This window comes from Squalius cephalus, assembly GCF_949319135.1.
Source record: "Squalius cephalus genome assembly, chromosome: 25".
Taxonomy (NCBI): domain Eukaryota; kingdom Metazoa; phylum Chordata; class Actinopteri; order Cypriniformes; family Leuciscidae; genus Squalius; species Squalius cephalus.
Genome location: NC_137146.1, coordinates 3,856,022 through 3,873,077, shown reverse-complemented (window position 1 = coordinate 3,873,077; position 17,056 = coordinate 3,856,022). Strand labels below are relative to the sequence as shown.

The following is a 17,056-nucleotide window of genomic DNA, read 5'->3' as shown; positions in this document are numbered from 1 at the left end:
GCTTATATTGAAAGGGCTTTGTCCTGGCGACCAATACGAGCTGAGGATGTAAATGCACTTCAAGCCTACTCCTTATTTTTGCGTGGCTGCCGTAATGTGATGGAGGAGCTCCAGTACATGCAGGAACTGGATATGCCTGTTAACATGAGAGCCATTATTGCAAAGCTGCCATTCAGAATGAGAGAGCAATGGAGGACCAGGGCTCATGACATAATGGAAAGAACTAAACATAGAGCTCATTTCGAGGATTTGGTTACATTCATTGAGTGTCGTGTTAGTATTCTTTCTGATCCCCTGTTTGGTAACATACAGGATTCACCACCCGATGTAGCTGGTATGAAGACTCTCACCAGGGGTAAATTCCAACCCAGGAACAGAGTAACTGGAAATATTGTTGCCACCACAGTAACATCTAGGCATTCGTCAGAGGGAGAAAAGGAGCAAATATTGCCTACAGGGAAGGAAAAGAAAGCTGGATGCCTTTGCTGTGCTCGTAGTCACCTGTTGGAAGAGTGCAAACAGTTCAGTGGAAAGAAGCACAAGGAAAAGATTTCTTTTTTGAGGGAAAAGGGAGTTTGCTTTGCATGTTTGGGTCATGGACACATGAGCAGGGATTGCGACAGGCGCTTGACATGCAAAGTTTGCGGCCAAACTCATCCCACCGTGCTGCATATTAAAAGACAAACTACAGCTATGGTACAGTTGGAGGGGCCATATAATAATCAGCCAACTTTGCAGGAAACATGTGGACATACAGGGGCCGGTAAGGACCAGTGCGTTCTGTCCATTCTCCCTGTAAAAGTGAAATCTGCAAAGGGAAATTGCATCATAAACACCTATGCTTTTCTGGATCCTGGAAGTTCAGCCACGTTCTGCACGGAAGATCTAATGCAGAAGCTGAATATTACAGGCAGAAGAACTAATTTCTTATTGCGCACCATGGGGCAAGAAACTGTTGTTCCAGCCTTCTCGTTGACTGGTTTGGAGGTATCTGATCTGGACAGCAATGACTTCTATATGCTCCCGGAGGTTCTCACGCAAAAGAAAATGCCAGTTACTTTGGATAACAGGGTAACGCCTGAAGACCTGGCTAGCTGGCCGTACTTGTCAAAGGTACACATCCCAAGCATAAAGGCAAACGTTGATCTCTTAATTGGAACCAATGCTCCCAAGGTATTAGAACCTTGGGAGGTCGTCAACAGCTGTGGGAATGGCCCGTATGCTGTTAGGACGGTGCTGGGATGGGTCGTTAGTGGTCCGCTGAATGGTAACAGCGGGGCATTGGAGGAGGGGTTTCCCGCTGCTATGGTGAACAGGATATCTGTGGGCAAACTGGAAGAGATGCTGACCATGCAATACAATCACGATTTCAATGAAAAGAGTATGGAAAGGAAGGAAATGTCCAGAGAAGATCGTAAGTTTCTTGAAATTGCGGAGCACTCAGCAATATTTCAAGATGGAAAATATTGTTTGAAATTGCCCTTCAGGAACAAGGAAGTCTATCTCCCCAACAATTTTGCAGTGGCTAAGCAGAGGATTGAGGGTTTGAAGAAAAGATTCCTTAAAGATAAACACTTGCACCAGGAGTATACAGGATATATGAACAATCTCATTGGTAAGACCTATGCAGAGCAAGTACCTAAGCAGCAACAGCATTGTGAGAGCGGAAAGGTGTGGTATATTCCTCACCATGGTGTCCACCATTCAAGAAAAGGTTCCCTTCGTGTGGTGTTCGATTGTGGAGCCACTTGTAAAGGTGTCTCGCTAAACAGTGAGCTCTTGCAGGGTCCTAATCTCACTAGCTCGCTGCTAGGAGTTCTAACTCGCTTTAGACGGGAACCCGTGGCTTTCATGGGTGATATTCAAGCCATGTTCCACCAGGTGAGGGTTGCCGAGGGAGACAGAGACTTTCTGAGGTTTCTCTGGTGGCCAGATGGAGACATCAGTAAGGATTTTGTGGAGTTTAGGATGACGGTGCACCTGTTTGGTGCTGTTTCGTCCCCCAGTTGCGCAAGTTACGCACTGAGAAGAACTGCTGATGATAATAATTCTGAGTTTTCAGCTGAAGTTCTTCAATGTGTTAAGCATAATTTTTATGTGGATGACTGTTTGAAGAGCTCAGCCACAGATGAAGAAGCTATCCAGATGGTAAGAGATCTAATTGCTTTGTGTCGAAAGGGAGGTTTCATCTTAGAGAAATGGATAAGCAACAGTCGCATTGTCTTGCAAGCCATAGCAGAAGATCAGAGGGCTAAAGACCTTAAGGAGCTGGATCTAGACCGAGATACACTTCCAGTAGAAAGAGCTTTGGGTCTACAATGGTGCGTGGAGACCGACTCTTTTAGGTTCAAATTGGAGATAAAACAACAGTCTCTAACCAGACGGGGTATGTTGTCAGTTAACAGCTCAGTGTACGATCCGCTTGGGTTACTGGCACCCGTCACTTTGCTTGCTAAACTGATGCAGCAAGAACTCTGTCGGAGACATTGTTCATGGGATGATGCTCTGCCACCGGACATCTTGCGCAAATGGGAAAGGTGGTTGAAAGATCTGGAGCTGCTGACTACATTTAAGGTGGATAGATGCATAAAGCCAGTGTATTTTGGAGAGGTTAGGCATGCGCAATTACATCACTTTGCCGATGCCAGTGAAGACGGATATGGGACGGTAACCTACATCCGGATGTTAAATCATGAAAACAACATCCAGGTCACATTTCTGCTTGGTAAAGCCAGAGTGACACCTCTGAAGGTTGTAACTATTCCCCGACTGGAATTGACAGCAGCTGTCCTTGCTGTCAGAGTGGACTCAATGTTAAAGGAGGAATTGGATTTCCATTTGGAGGAGTCAATATTCTGGACTGATAGCTCTTCAGTGTTAAAATACCTTAGTAACGAGGACAGACGCTTCCACACATTTGTGGCCAACAGAGTCTCGACCATCAGAGAAATATCTGAACCCTCACAGTGGAGACATATTGGTTCTAAAGATAATCCAGCGGATGATGTATCGAGGGGTCTGAACGTTTCTGAATTTCTGAAGAAAAGCACGTGGCTAGGAGGTCCTTTATTTCTTTGGCAGCAGGAGGAAGATTGGCCTAAACCTGTGTCTGAATGGTCATTGGACATGAATGACCCAGAGGTGAAGAAAAGGACTACAGTAAATGCCATCAATGTGTGTGTCGTGTCTAGTCCTACTGACCAGCTCATTGCTTACTTTTCTGACTGGAGGAGGCTGAAGACAGCAGTTGCTTGGTTTCTCAGGTTAAAGGTCATGTTGTTATCAAAGGGGCGCCTGAAGAGGCAGTTGGAGGCTGCTGTAGCCGATTATCCAAAGGAAACCAGTCAGGATGGATTGAATAATGCTGAAAGACAAAGGGGCGCAGTGACATCTAGGAGTGGAATCCTGACACTGGAAGATCAATTAGAAGCAGAGATTGCCATCATTCGGTATTGCCAGCAACAGAGATTCAAGGAGGAGATTTCCGTTCTGTTATCGAAAGCAGCAGTGAGTAGACGGAGTTCCATATATAGACTGGATCCAATGGTGGAGGAGGGACTCTTAAGAGTTGGAGGAAGGTTGAACAGAGGAGCGATGCCTGAGGAAGTTAAACATCCTCTCATTCTCGCCAAGGATCAGCATATCTCCATGCTTATTCTTAAGCACGTACATCAGACTCTGGGCCATGGTGGACGGACTCATACGCTGTCTAAAGTGAGGAAGAGGTTTTGGATTACCAAGGCCAATTCGGCAGTTAGGAAGGTTATTGCTGAATGCAGCTTTTGTAGACGGTACAACGGAAGAGCCGTGGAACAAAAAATGGCAGACCTCCCAAAGGTGAGAATCCTTCCTGATCTACCTCCATTTACAAACACTGGGGTAGATTACTTTGGACCAGTTGAAGTAAGGAGGGGACGATCGACCTGTAAGCGATACGGAGTTATATTTACCTGTATGGCAAGCCGGGCTATCCATCTGGAAGTGGCAGAATCCCTGGAAACGGATGCATGCATCAATGCTTTGCGGCGTTTTATCAGCAGGAGAGGACAAGTGGAACATCTGAGGTCAGACAACGGTACCAATTTCATTGGGGCGGAAAGGGAACTTAAGAAGGCTCTTGTTGCTTTGAACCAGGACATGATTCAAGGAACCATGTCGCAGGTTGGAATCCGGTGGAGTTTTAATCCACCAGCTGGTTCACACCATGGTGGCGTGTGGGAAAGGATGATCCGCCTGGTGCGAAGGGTTTTGACTTCTATCCTACGGCAGCAGACATTGAATGATGATGGACTTCATACGGTGTTCTGTGAAGTGGAGGCCATTTTGAATGATCGGCCTATTACTAAGCTCTCGGATGATCCCAGAGACCTGGAACCTCTTACTCCTAACCATCTTCTTCTTCTGAAGGGTAAACCAGCTTTGCCACCTGGAGTATTCAATCCTCACGACCAATACGGAAGACGACGTTGGAGACAGGTACAATACCTCTCGGATCTTTTTTGGAGGAGATGGATGCGAGAGTATTTGCCCTTGCTTCAAGAGAGGCAAAAGTGGAATCAAAGGAAGAGAAGTTTGATTGCTGGGGACATTGTGGTAATAATGGATTCTTCAGCTCCCCGTGGCTCTTGGCCACTTGGCAAGGTTCTGGAGGTTTTTCCCGACAAACATGGGCTTGTGCGTTCTGTAAGATTACAGACTAAAACAAACATCTTGGAAAGGCCAGTGACTAAGCTTTGTTTGATGCATGGATTATAAATATGTTTGTTCATGCTGGGCTTGACTGTATTTTGATGGATTGTAACATTTGGCTCTGTTTTTTTTTTTTTGTTTTTTTTTTTTTTTTAAATTGTAATGACTGCTGGTCAATAACAATTAGGGGCCGGTGTATAGAAGCCAAATGTGGTGTTTGTGTATCTAGATATTGGGTGTTGTTTCTTGTTTTGTACAGTGGGTGTCGCTCTAATGTTAACTGAGGTCCAAGTTATAAAGGAAGTATCAAACTGCCAAAGGGTAGGGGGGTTTGACCCGGTAGGGCAAATGGTTTTTGACCGCTGTGGCGCATAGGCGCTAGAAACTGATTGTTGACAAGTCTGTGTGTGTATATGTATACGGATGGTTTGCCGTTGAAACTGGATAAATGGACATTTACCTCTGCACGGTAAAACAAATAAACGGAATAATAAGCAACACAACGAAGCCTGCATATTCTTAAGATCAGTATGGTAAGAGAACAACAAGGACACAGCGCGTCAGCCAGGCATACCGGGGATAAACCACCCCAGCGGTCAGTATTAGACTGAGCGGCTACAAACATAAAGACATAAAGTTACAAATATATTTTATTTATTGACTGAATTGTAATAAAATCATGCCTGAATGATAAAGCACACACACAGTCTTGTATGAAAGGCAGAAAGCAGAGCAGATGCAGATGTTCAGAATACGGTTCACAGTCGAGACTTGATTATTAAATTATTTAAAAAGGAAATATCATTGAGTTTCAAACTGCCAGAAAAACTCAATCAAGTTCCACTTTCAGTCGATGCAGAAACATAAAGACTGTTGTTAGTTAATGTGTCATCTTTGATATTCTCTGCAGTCGCAATATCCAGTTTTATTGAACAAAAAATATTAATTATACAATTTATTGTTTTAACAAGTTGAAAACGAAGATTTTGACTGAGAAAAAAACTAATTTCAGGTCATCAAGTGTTAGTTTTACAAACAAGAATCGACTGAAAACGACAAATAAGAGTCTAAAAGAAACAGCATTAGAAATAGAAGAATATGTTTCTCTGTAATGTTTGTACTTGATTCACTTTATCAGCTTTAACTTTCAAAAAGTTGATCTGAATGTTTTTAGAGAAGAGTTTTCACAAAGCCTGTGATCACTAAAGCGATTAGAGTTAAATTGAAGTTATATTATAGATCTGAAGTGTCATTTTCATGATCAACTTCACTGAAACTCACTTTGTTAAAAGCATCAAAGATCAGATGTGAATAAACACAAGAACTGAATTCACTACAATTTAAGACTCTGAATAAAACCTTAAGCAAACTTTGTGTGTCACATCCACTATAACTTTATAATTCATTAAAATTAAGAGGAAATCATTAAGAGGAAATACTATTAAGAATATAAATGCCAGTTTGGAAATATTGCTGTTCATTTAACAATATATTAGAAAAAAATCAATTAATACCAAAATAGAAAGTGGTTCCAAAATACCAGCCAAATGTTATTTTCATTCAATGTATTTTTAACCCTTTAGAATTGAATTATCTTTGAGGAAGAAAAGAGCTGAAAACTCGTCAAATCAAGTAAATGTCAGAAATGATTGTTTCTAGTTCAATGGATGAAAAAAAAAGAAGATCCTTTGACACTGAAAATCATCTTTACAGTTTTGACAAACATTCAATGTGTAATTGCACACAAAAAAAAAAAAATAGCCTATATATATATGAATGCTAAAAGTGCATCCTTTCTACAAAGTATTTAACAGTCAGCTGTTGTATTAATAATCTTAATATGTGATGATTTACTGCCATCATCAGTTTGGAGCCGCTGCTGAAAGTGAACCAGTGAAATAAACTAATAGATCATCAGAAGAAAAACCTCCTGAACGCTTCACTAACTGAACTTCAGATCAACAACACACACATCAACATGCAGATACTCACTGACTTCCCCTGCTTTATGAAGATCATCATCACTGAATTACTGAATTTATTAAAGTGAACATGTTTATATCATGTGTGACTCTCAATCAAACTCAGTTATTCAGTGACTGACAGAGACTCGTGTGTGTGATGATCCTCATGTCTGTTCATAAACTGCAGGAACACACATGGATTTGGTGTAAAATTTGGGGATTAAAGGGGTGGTTCGGGATTTTTGACATCGGACTTCATTTTTAAGTCAGCCTGGTTGTTATTCATCAGTGGAGACATTAAAAAAAAAAAAAATGATCCAGTCCTTATATTTGGATAGTTAGCCGATGCTAGGCTAGCGCGAGTCAATGGTATATATGTTAGCCAGCCATTAAAAACCGTTTTACCCACTCCACAGTGCACCAAACGCAAATCAATTATAACACTAGACTATCGATGTATATGTCCGTTGAGAGAATAATGTTAGAAATCAAACTTACCTTTCATCACATGGCATTAGTTATAATTTGTTCCCTGTAATCATTGTCTACAGCAGCAGCGGAGTGATATTGATTACCTAGGCAACCGAGTGAGCCGGTACACACATGACGCAAGTGTATTTACCTGCGCTTCTGTTCTGTGTTTACTTTTTGCCGCATTACTAACCGGAGCAAAGTAAAATTCCGCAGCTGCTGAGAAACTAGTTCCTTTGGGATCATTGAGATGAAAGGTAAGTTTGATTTCTAACATTATTCTCTCAACGGACATTTGCATCGATAGTCTAGTGTTATAATTGATTTGCGTTTGGTGCACTGTGGAGTGGGTAAAACGTTTTTTAATGGCTGGCTAACATATATACCATTGACTCGCGCTAGCCTAGCATCGGCTAACTATCCAAATATAAGGACTGGATAATTTAAAAAAAAAAAATTCTCCACTGATGAATAACAACCAGGCTGACTTAAAAATGGGGTCCGATGTCAAAAATCCCGAACCACCCCTTTAACAGTAAAGTTTCAATCCAGTAAAAATATTCTCAAAGTCTCTCAGCAGATATTTAGATACTAAAGTAGGTATTGTAGATGAATTGAGAATTAAATTGAATGATATAATTTTTAACATTTTGTAGAAGGTCAAATATGAAAAAGCCTGATTTTTTTCACTTCAGTGATTGTGTTTTGTGTCTGTTAATGAGTGACTGTCTTCAGGGAAATGATGTGGAGTGTGTTTGCATATTGATCAGATCTTCAGTGTGTGAGAGTGTTTATAGTGCTGTGAGTTTAACACTTCATCACTGACACACACAACAATCTTCATCAACATGACCTTCATCATCATCTTCATCTGGACTCTGTTATACGGCTTTATACTACAAGGTGAACAGTTTATATTCTAAATAAATCATTTAAATAATATGATTTGTTTTAAATTGACTAATAAATTAATAAACTTTATGGACTGATAAATGAATTGTTTTTCAGGCTGTAGATCTCAGATCACAGTGACTCAGACTCCTGTGAAACCTGCCAAACCAGGAGAAACTGTAGAGATGAGCTGTAAATTCAGTAGTGATGTAGCAAACTGCAACTTTGTACCCTGTGTGTCCTGGTACTTACAGAAACCTGGAGAAGCTCCTAAACTCCTGATTCATTCAACTTACCACCTCGAGTCAGGAACTCCATCTAGATTCAGTGACAGTGGATCTTACAGTGATTTCACTCTGACCATCAGTGGAGTCCAGACTGAAGATGCTGGACATTATTACTGTATGGGTGCACACTTGATCAGTAACTGGGTGTTCACACAGTGATAAAGAGTCGTACAAAAACCTCCGTCAGTCAGAGTCACAGTGACTGAACTGAAACTGAAACTGCAGCTGCTCACACACACACACACACACACACACACACACACACACACACACACACACACACACACACACACAGTTAACAGAAACACAAAAATGAACTTAATATCTTATTTTGCTGCACTTCATTAATATTACTTAAGATAATAAGAAATTATTTTGATCTTTTTTTTTTTAGATAGGCTGAGATTGTTGGTTTATTCTCATATGCTTGTTCATGTATTTTTATAAAGCATGATTATTTGTCCTTCCTAATCATACACTCATACTGTAAAGTGAATCATAAACATGTTGTTGCTTGAATAGTTTATTAATCATCTTCTATAAAGCCGCTGTTTAGATCATCATGTACAAGAGTCACAGATGAACTGATTCAGTGAAAGAGAGAAACCGTATTTAACATGATCAGACGCTCCACCGTCCCACAATCAGTCTGTCTGTGACCATTCACTGTTTTCTGGACGCATTAATTATGAATCCAGCGATGCGTCTGAGTCTCACATGAGCAGAAGACAGATCTCTCACAACAACACTTCAGTCTCGAGTCACACACACTTAAAACATTCATAAAGATGTTATTGCTCAACACTGAAATAAAGCGCTTCATTGTGTGGAAACTTCACTGTTATTTTTACAAGATAAAATACTGCAGTTTTACTGAGATCAGTGTTTATGGGCGATCAGACAACATTTAAGACAACATATCAGACAACATATCCATCTTTTAGGATATATGATTTTATTTCATTTGAATATGAGACTTTGAATGTATCAGCTATTATTTTAATATGTGGATATTTATTACTGAAATTATGAAATATGGAATATCTTTCCTAGGTATTTTATAGGCACATTGCACTCTGTGAATTAGTTTGTGAATTTAAATTCAAAATGCATTGTGAATTAGACAGAAATCTTTCTTGAAAAGAATCAAAAACTTATGAATCGTGAATTGAATCAGATCAACATCTACATTTACTCCTCTAGTCCAGTCACACGTGATCTACCAGTGAAGAGTCTCATTACATTATATAAGTCATACAAGTCATATAAACTACCACTCAAACTTCATAACGGTCTCATCCCTCCATCAGCAGAAGTGAAACTGTTCCAGTTCAGAGCGCTGAACCAGTAAAAGAGTGAAACTGTGAGTTTGAGGTGAAAATCTCATTTGCATTGTCAGGTTTAGTGATTGTGATGGTCGTTTTAATGACCAAAAACATATTTTCAGGAGGAAAAGTAAAAAATGTCATCAAGATTATTTTTTCCGAACAATTGTATTGTAGATCATTTGACTGGCATAAAGTAGATATTTCTCTTTAATTTGATGCTTTACACTCATGCTAACTTCAAACCCACATGCTAAAACAGTTAGCTATGTTACGGCTGTTTGCGGTGAGGATAGTTTAACAGTTCATTAAAAATATTACAACCAAACCCTTAAGATGATTCAGTTATCAGTCACATTCCCTGTTAAGACAAAATCATGTGAGTTTTTTGTTGCGCATTGAGGGATTTATGAATATGTTTCCATTATAGTTTATGTGCATGTCTTCTTATCTGATAAAACATTATCACCTCAGTCGAGCACATACGATTTTTTTTGCACATTCTTAGAATTGATGTTCATCTCGGCATTTCCATCCCACCTTTGTTTATGTGATAGTCAATCCCAAAATTCACATAAAATAGGAGGATGGCAACATACTGTAGCTATAGACTAAACTGTTGTTTGACAGGAATTGAGCACACACACATGATCACACACACAAACACACACACAGTTGTTTTTGAGCTAAATTTGAAGTCCTTAAAAAATGCAATACGTTTTTTTTTTTTTTTTTTACTTATGTTGACTTTATTCAAAACTGATTATTCTTTGTTCTTCAAAAACATTCTTGCACACATTTAGATTGTGTGGATCTTATTTCAGCAAATTAGCTCTCATTGTTCCATCGATCCCCAGCCTGAATTACAACAGGACAGGGTTATGTCTCAACAACGACCTCTTTGTGTTTGACAATAACTCACATAATCTGTGATTGTGTTGTACATGTCCAAGTGAGTTATATTTCTAGCAGACAAATGTGGAAACCATGTCTCAAATTTTGAGAGATAAAGAACAAACAAACACTGAGTTACCGATGCTCAAACAACAGGTGTTTCTCTCCTCCGTCTCTCTGCTGAACGCAGCTGTTCTCCACTATTACAGTCAATCAAGAACATTTACTGTCTTCATCAAATCACTCATTATTGTGTTTTAGCTCAGACCAAAATAATGCAACAAGTGAATAAACATCTATACAAAGCTGTTGCACAAACATAATGAGTGTGTTTCTTCTGTCTTCAGGTAAATGATGTGGAGTGTGTTTGCATATTGATCAGATCTTCAGTGTGTGAGAGTGTTTATAGTGCTGTGAGTTTAACACTTCATCACTGACACACACAACAATCTTCATCAACATGACCTTCATCATCATCTTCATCTGGACTCTCACAGCGTTTGCTCAAGGTTTGTGGAGCACAAGTTTGATATGAATTCATTTCTTCAAGTATATTGTCAAAGTTTTGAGTGTATTTTCTTCTTGTTGTGTTTCAGAGTGTAGAGGACAGATCACCGTCACTCAGAGTCCCTCAATAACAGCAGAACAACCAGGAGGAACTGTGAATATCAAATGTAAAACCAGCAGAGATGTGTACAGGGATAGTGATGGAGATCATATATTCTGGTACTTACAGAAACCTGGAGAAGCTCCTAAACTCCTGATTTATTATGTAAAAAAACTCCAGTCAGGAACTCCATCTAGATTCAGTGGCAGTGGATCTAACAGTGATTTCACTCTGACCATCAGTGGAGTCCAGACTGAAGATGCTGGACATTATTACTGTCAGAGTTTCCATGTCATCAGCAGTAACTGGGTGTTCACACAGTGATAAAGAGTCGTACAAAAACCTCCGTCAGTCAGAGTCACAGTGACTGAACTGAAACTGCAGCTGCTCATATGAGGTGCACACACACACGTTTTCAAATACACATATCTAAACATTCTTCTATAAATGTTTTCTCTCTCATAAACTTTCACCAGTCAGCAGAGCAAACACATCTGAAACTAGACCAAATTAACCTGATGGACTCATTTCTGTTTCTAATAATTTACCTTGATCAATGATCAATGAATGAATTTCCATGACTTTTCCAGTCATCTGCCATTTAAAAAAATAGCTTATATTTTACTCACATAAAGAAAATTCTAACCAACAAAATATTTTGAGCAGAGCTTATGTCTTTGTTTTACATTTATGAACTTTTACCTTCTGCTCCTGATGGATTGTCTCTTGCTGCCCCCTGTTGGTCACTGGGCTCATGTGCACCACGTATTCACAACGCATGTGGATAGATATTATTTCAAATCAATCAACTTTATGCTGAAGAAATGAAAATCATACATGTCTGGAACAAGCATATGAGAGTGAGTAAATTATGACAGGTTTTCATTATTATGTGAAATATCCCTTTAAGACTCTTCAGAGCCTCCTCTAGTTATAGACCTTAGAGAAACAAGTCCACGGCCATCTTTAGAGTTTTGTCTTTGAATGTTCGTTTTTGCGTTAGCTCTGTACATTTCTATGGCATCGCTGTCTAAGAGTATTTAGCTGAAGAGGATTAACCTATTGTACAGTTAACTAAAGTTATCATGAGCACAGTAATGTTTGTAGTGAATGTCATAATAACATGACAGTAGACGGGAAGATTTTAAAACAAGCGGTTCATTCATAAATGCGTAAGATCTTCCCTTCATGCTGTGGAAATACAAACCAGAAGGCATTTATTTTTAGACAGGAATGAAAACGAGGCTGTGAGGGATATAAGTACAGTGAGTTTAATGGATCGCACTGTTGTTTAACATACCGATTGTTCAGATGAGGAAACTTCTTTTCAAAAAAAGGCAGTAGATAAAAAACTCCTTCATATGACCTTTATACAATGTGCGCCATCCAAAATCACATACTTCCCTATCTACTAAATAGTAGGCAAAAAATAAAAATAAAAATAAATAAATAAACAGCATGTGACAAAAGAAGTACTCATAAGAGAGTAGGCAAAAAGTACCCAGATGACCTACTACTTCATCACATGATAATGACAACATGGCGAATGTATGTCTGGATTATATTCATACTGTATAGAATGTACTTGTTTAGCAGTTGTGAAGTAATTACTTGTTCAAAATAAGCACCTACTCAAGAGATTTCAGACACAGACCAAGTCAATCCCTCGTTTATAAGTATAACAGCCTCGTTTTCATCTGTTAAATTCAAAATGGCTTCTAACCTGACAAAGGTCTTAATTTTGGGTCGTACCTTTAACTCTATATGAAAGAATAAGATTCAATTCAACATATTTGCTACAAAAAGAAACAAAATAACATTTATTAAACATGCATGATGCATCCAACCTAAACTCATTACACTTCGGGAATATTTGAGCCGAGCCGGACTGTGACGTCCAGCGACTAACAAGGGCTCTCAAACCGCGGAAATACTGATACTAAACAGGAAGTGTGTGTTCGTGCCAGGAAACAGAAAACGATGATGATGTCACCTGCACGCCACAGATTCTCAGTTTTCGTTGATTGGCAGATGAATGAATGTCTAAATATATGTCGTGGATTAAACGCTCGTTACAAAAACGTTATAACCGGCAATCCTGCAAGAACCCAAAGCTCGAGAAGCGTCTCAGAAACATTCTAAAATAAATTAAATTAAATAAACCAAAAATGATTTAGACACTTTGACCTGACCATGTTTTCGTCAAAGTTATGTGACATTATCAAGATGAATTTGTTCTGACACAGTTTAATATTTGTCATATTTTATTACCATTTTCTAAACTATAGTGAATAAACTGTGATAATGTGAGAAATGTTGAAGGTGTCTGAATATATTTTGGTTTGACTGTATATAGTTTTATAAAGTATAACATCATCGGTTTGGTGCCGCTGCTGAAAGTGAACCAGTGAAATAAACTAATAGATCAGTTTGAATAGATATAGAATAGATTTTGTTGGGACTGATAACATGTGCTTTGACTCTGTCTGATATATGGACTATGACTGGATTATACTTGTAAATAAACTGCGTTTGGATCCTCACTCTCTGAATGCTGTGTTTCCACCGTCAAATCATTACAACAGAAACTCACTGACTTCCCCTGCTTTATGAAGATCATCATCACTGAATTACTGAGTTTATTAAAGTGAACATGTTTATATCATGTGTGACTCTCAATCAAACTCAGTTATTCAGTGACTGACAGAGACTCGTGTGATGATCCTCATGTCTGTTCATAAACTGCAGGAACACACATGGATTTGGTGTTTAAAATTTGGTGATTAACAGCAACGTTTCACTCCAACTACAGTAAAAAAATATTCTCACAGCAGATGAATATATATATATATATATATATAAGTTGGTCTTGTAGATGTAATCAGAACTGAATTGATTTATATAATTTTGTAACATTTTGGCTACTGTAGAAGATCAAATATTATGAAAAACATTCATTTTTACTCTGTTCTCACTTTAGTGATTGTGTTTTGTGTCTGTTAATGAGTGACTGTCTTCAGGGAAATGATGTGGAGTGTGTTTGTGCATATTGATCAGATCTTCAGTGTGTGAGAGTGTTTATAGTGCTGTGAGTTTAACACTTCATCACTATCAGATACATAGCTAAGCCTCTCCCTCCTTTTGAACACTGGAATTATTACTTTGTTTATGCATTTATTTATTTATTTATTTATTTATTTTTAATGCATTTATTTATGGAGTTATTACGCATGTATTTATTTATGGATGTATTTTGTGTTTTATTTAACTTACTGTCATTAAGTTTTAACTGAAAAGCAAGATACAAATTTAATCTACTCTTTTAACTGAAATTTTGTTGAAAACTTGTTCACAGAATTGACAATGTAAACTAATGAATATGAACAAGCCTCATATTAGTCAAAAACTGTCTCGTTTCAGTCCCACAGTGAAAGTGAGCGAGTTAAACTCATATTTCATCATCAGGAGTGATTGTGTTTCTCTCAGAATAGAGCAGATGTTCATCATCCTCAGAGTTTGATGTTTCTATAATACTGAAACACTTTACTATTAAACATAAAACACAATGAGAGATGAGTGATATGAGTCTGTCATGCATGTTTATCTTCTATCTATCTATCATAATCTCTGTGAGGTTCATCATGAATCTGCAGGTGTTTTAATGCTTCGCTGAAGTTTATTAATATATGAGCAAAAGCCCTGATCCAATGAAAGACCTGAAATGAAAACAACACAAATGGACTCAAACACATGAAGTTATTCTTTTATTTCAAACTATGTTGATTGAATTGTAATAAAATTATGACTGAATGATAAAGCACACGTACAGTTGTGTATGAAACACACAAAGCAAAACAGACGACAGATCAGAAAAAAAAAATTATTCAAGCCTGTTTCCACCTTAGATTATATAATTATAATTAATAATAATTATTTTTAAACTGATTTGATGATTTACTTACTGCCGTCATCCAGTTTGCTGCCGAGAGTGAATCACAGAGAAACAAACTATTATTGAGTGTTTGATGAGGGAAAATGAACTTCTGAACATTGTCATATTTCTCATTTCTGCTCTTCTGTCGTGACTGAGACACATTTGAGAGGAAATGGCTTTGAATTTGTGTCCCACCCCTGAGACTGAAGCTCAATATCAGCGTCTGTCAGTCAGACTGTTCATCCAACATCTCTGTCCTTCAGTTTCACTCATTCCCAGTAAAGATGAGGACACACACACTGATCTTCTGCTCTCTGCTGCTGCTCCTCAACGGTGACACTCACTTTCACTGCATTTACTTTACAATTACTTGTTTTAGCAAAGATCTTTCATTCATTCTGGTGATTTTCTTCTTGTTGTGTTTCAGAGTGTAGAGGACAGATCACCGTCACTCAGAGTCCTTCAATAACAGCAGAACAACCAGGAGGAACTGTGAATATCAAATGTAAAACCAGCAGTGATGTGTACAGGGATGGTAATGGAGATCATTTAGCCTGGTACTCACAGAAACCTGGAGAAGCTCCTAAACTCCTGATTTATACAAACCGCCTCCAGTCAGGAACTCCATCTAGATTCAGTGGCAGTGGATCTAACAGAGATTTCACTCTGACCATCAGTGGAGTCCAGACTGAAGATGCTGGACATTATTACTGCCAGAGTTTCCATGTCATCAACAGTAAATATGTGTTCACACAGTGATAAAGAGTCGTACAAAAACCTCCGTCAGTCAGAGTCACAGTGACTGAACTGAAACTGCAGCTGCTCAAACACTTTTACACACAACAGAAACACAAAAATGAACTTAATATACATTCTTCTGCACTGAAGATAATAAGAAATTATTTTGATCATATTTTTTTCAGATAATTGTTGGTTTATCTATTCTCATATGGTTGTTCATGTATTTTTATAAAGCATGATTATTTGTCCTTCTTAATCATACACTCATACTGTAAAATGAATCATAAACATGTTGTTGCTTGAATAGTTTATTAATCATCTTCCATAAAGCCGCTGTTTAGATCATCATGTACAAGAGTCACAGATGAACTGATTCAGAGCAAAATGAGCCGTGAAAGAGAGAAACCGTATTTAACATGATCAGACGCTCCACCGTCCCACAATCAGTCTGTCTGTGACCATTCACTGTTTTCTGGACGCATTAATTATGAATCCAGCGATGCGTCTGAGTCTCACATGAGCAGAAGACAGATCTCTCACAACAACACTTCAGTCTCGAGTCACACACACTTAAAACATTCATAAAGATGTTATTGCTCAACACTGAAATAAAGCGCTTCATTGTGTGGAAACTTCACTGTTATTTTTACAAGATAAAATACTGCAGTTTTACTGAGATCAGTGTTTCTGTTAGTTGTTAGTTTAAGTTAGTTGTTTGTTAGTTGTTGCTAACTTCAAACCCACATGCTAAAACAGTTAGCTATGTTACGGCTGTTTGCGGTGAGGATAGTTTTAACAGTTCATTATGACCGCCGCTAGCGTAGCTAGCGAAAGCGGTCATATAGGGATTGTCAAAGTTTTTTGTTTTTTTCCCGTCACCTTACTGAATTTTTCGTCAACGATACCAGGGACACCGAAGCACCGGGGAACATGAAATTTGGTGGGCATGTAGCCCCACTAGACTTCTAAGGAAAAATTTCGTTTGGTCCCCGGGGGCCACTCCCCCCCCGCGCTGGGCCCCCCCAAACCCAAAAAAATGCAGTTTTTCCTAAATAACTACCTGAACCGTGGCACCGAGGATGAAGAAATTTTTATGGTATGTTGGTCTACTAGACTTTTACGGAAAAATTTCGTTTGGTCCCCGGGGGCCACTCCCCCCCCCCCCCCCCCCGCGCTGGGGCCCCCGTAAATTTTTCGTCAACGATACCAGGGACACCGAAGCACCGGGGAACATGGAATTTGGTGGGCATGTA

The 17,056-nt window shown here is 38.7% G+C and overlaps 1 long non-coding RNA gene and 1 gene segment (V, D, J or C); one reads left to right on the top strand and one right to left on the bottom strand.

Annotated features, from left to right (window-relative positions):
• Positions 1–8,305, bottom strand: part of LOC307153400 — a 12,664-nt gene extending 4,359 nt beyond the window's left edge. The window contains exon 1 of the long non-coding RNA XR_013820142.1: positions 8,268–8,305. This is a non-coding gene — a long non-coding RNA (uncharacterized lncRNA). The remainder of the gene's footprint in view (positions 1–8,267) is intronic.
• Positions 8,306–15,307: 7,002 nt separating this feature from the next.
• LOC307153394 (Ig kappa chain V region 3368-like) lies at positions 15,308–16,432 on the top strand. The segment is given in 2 exons: positions 15,308–15,395; positions 15,490–16,432.
• Positions 16,433–17,056: the final 624 nt, after the last annotated feature.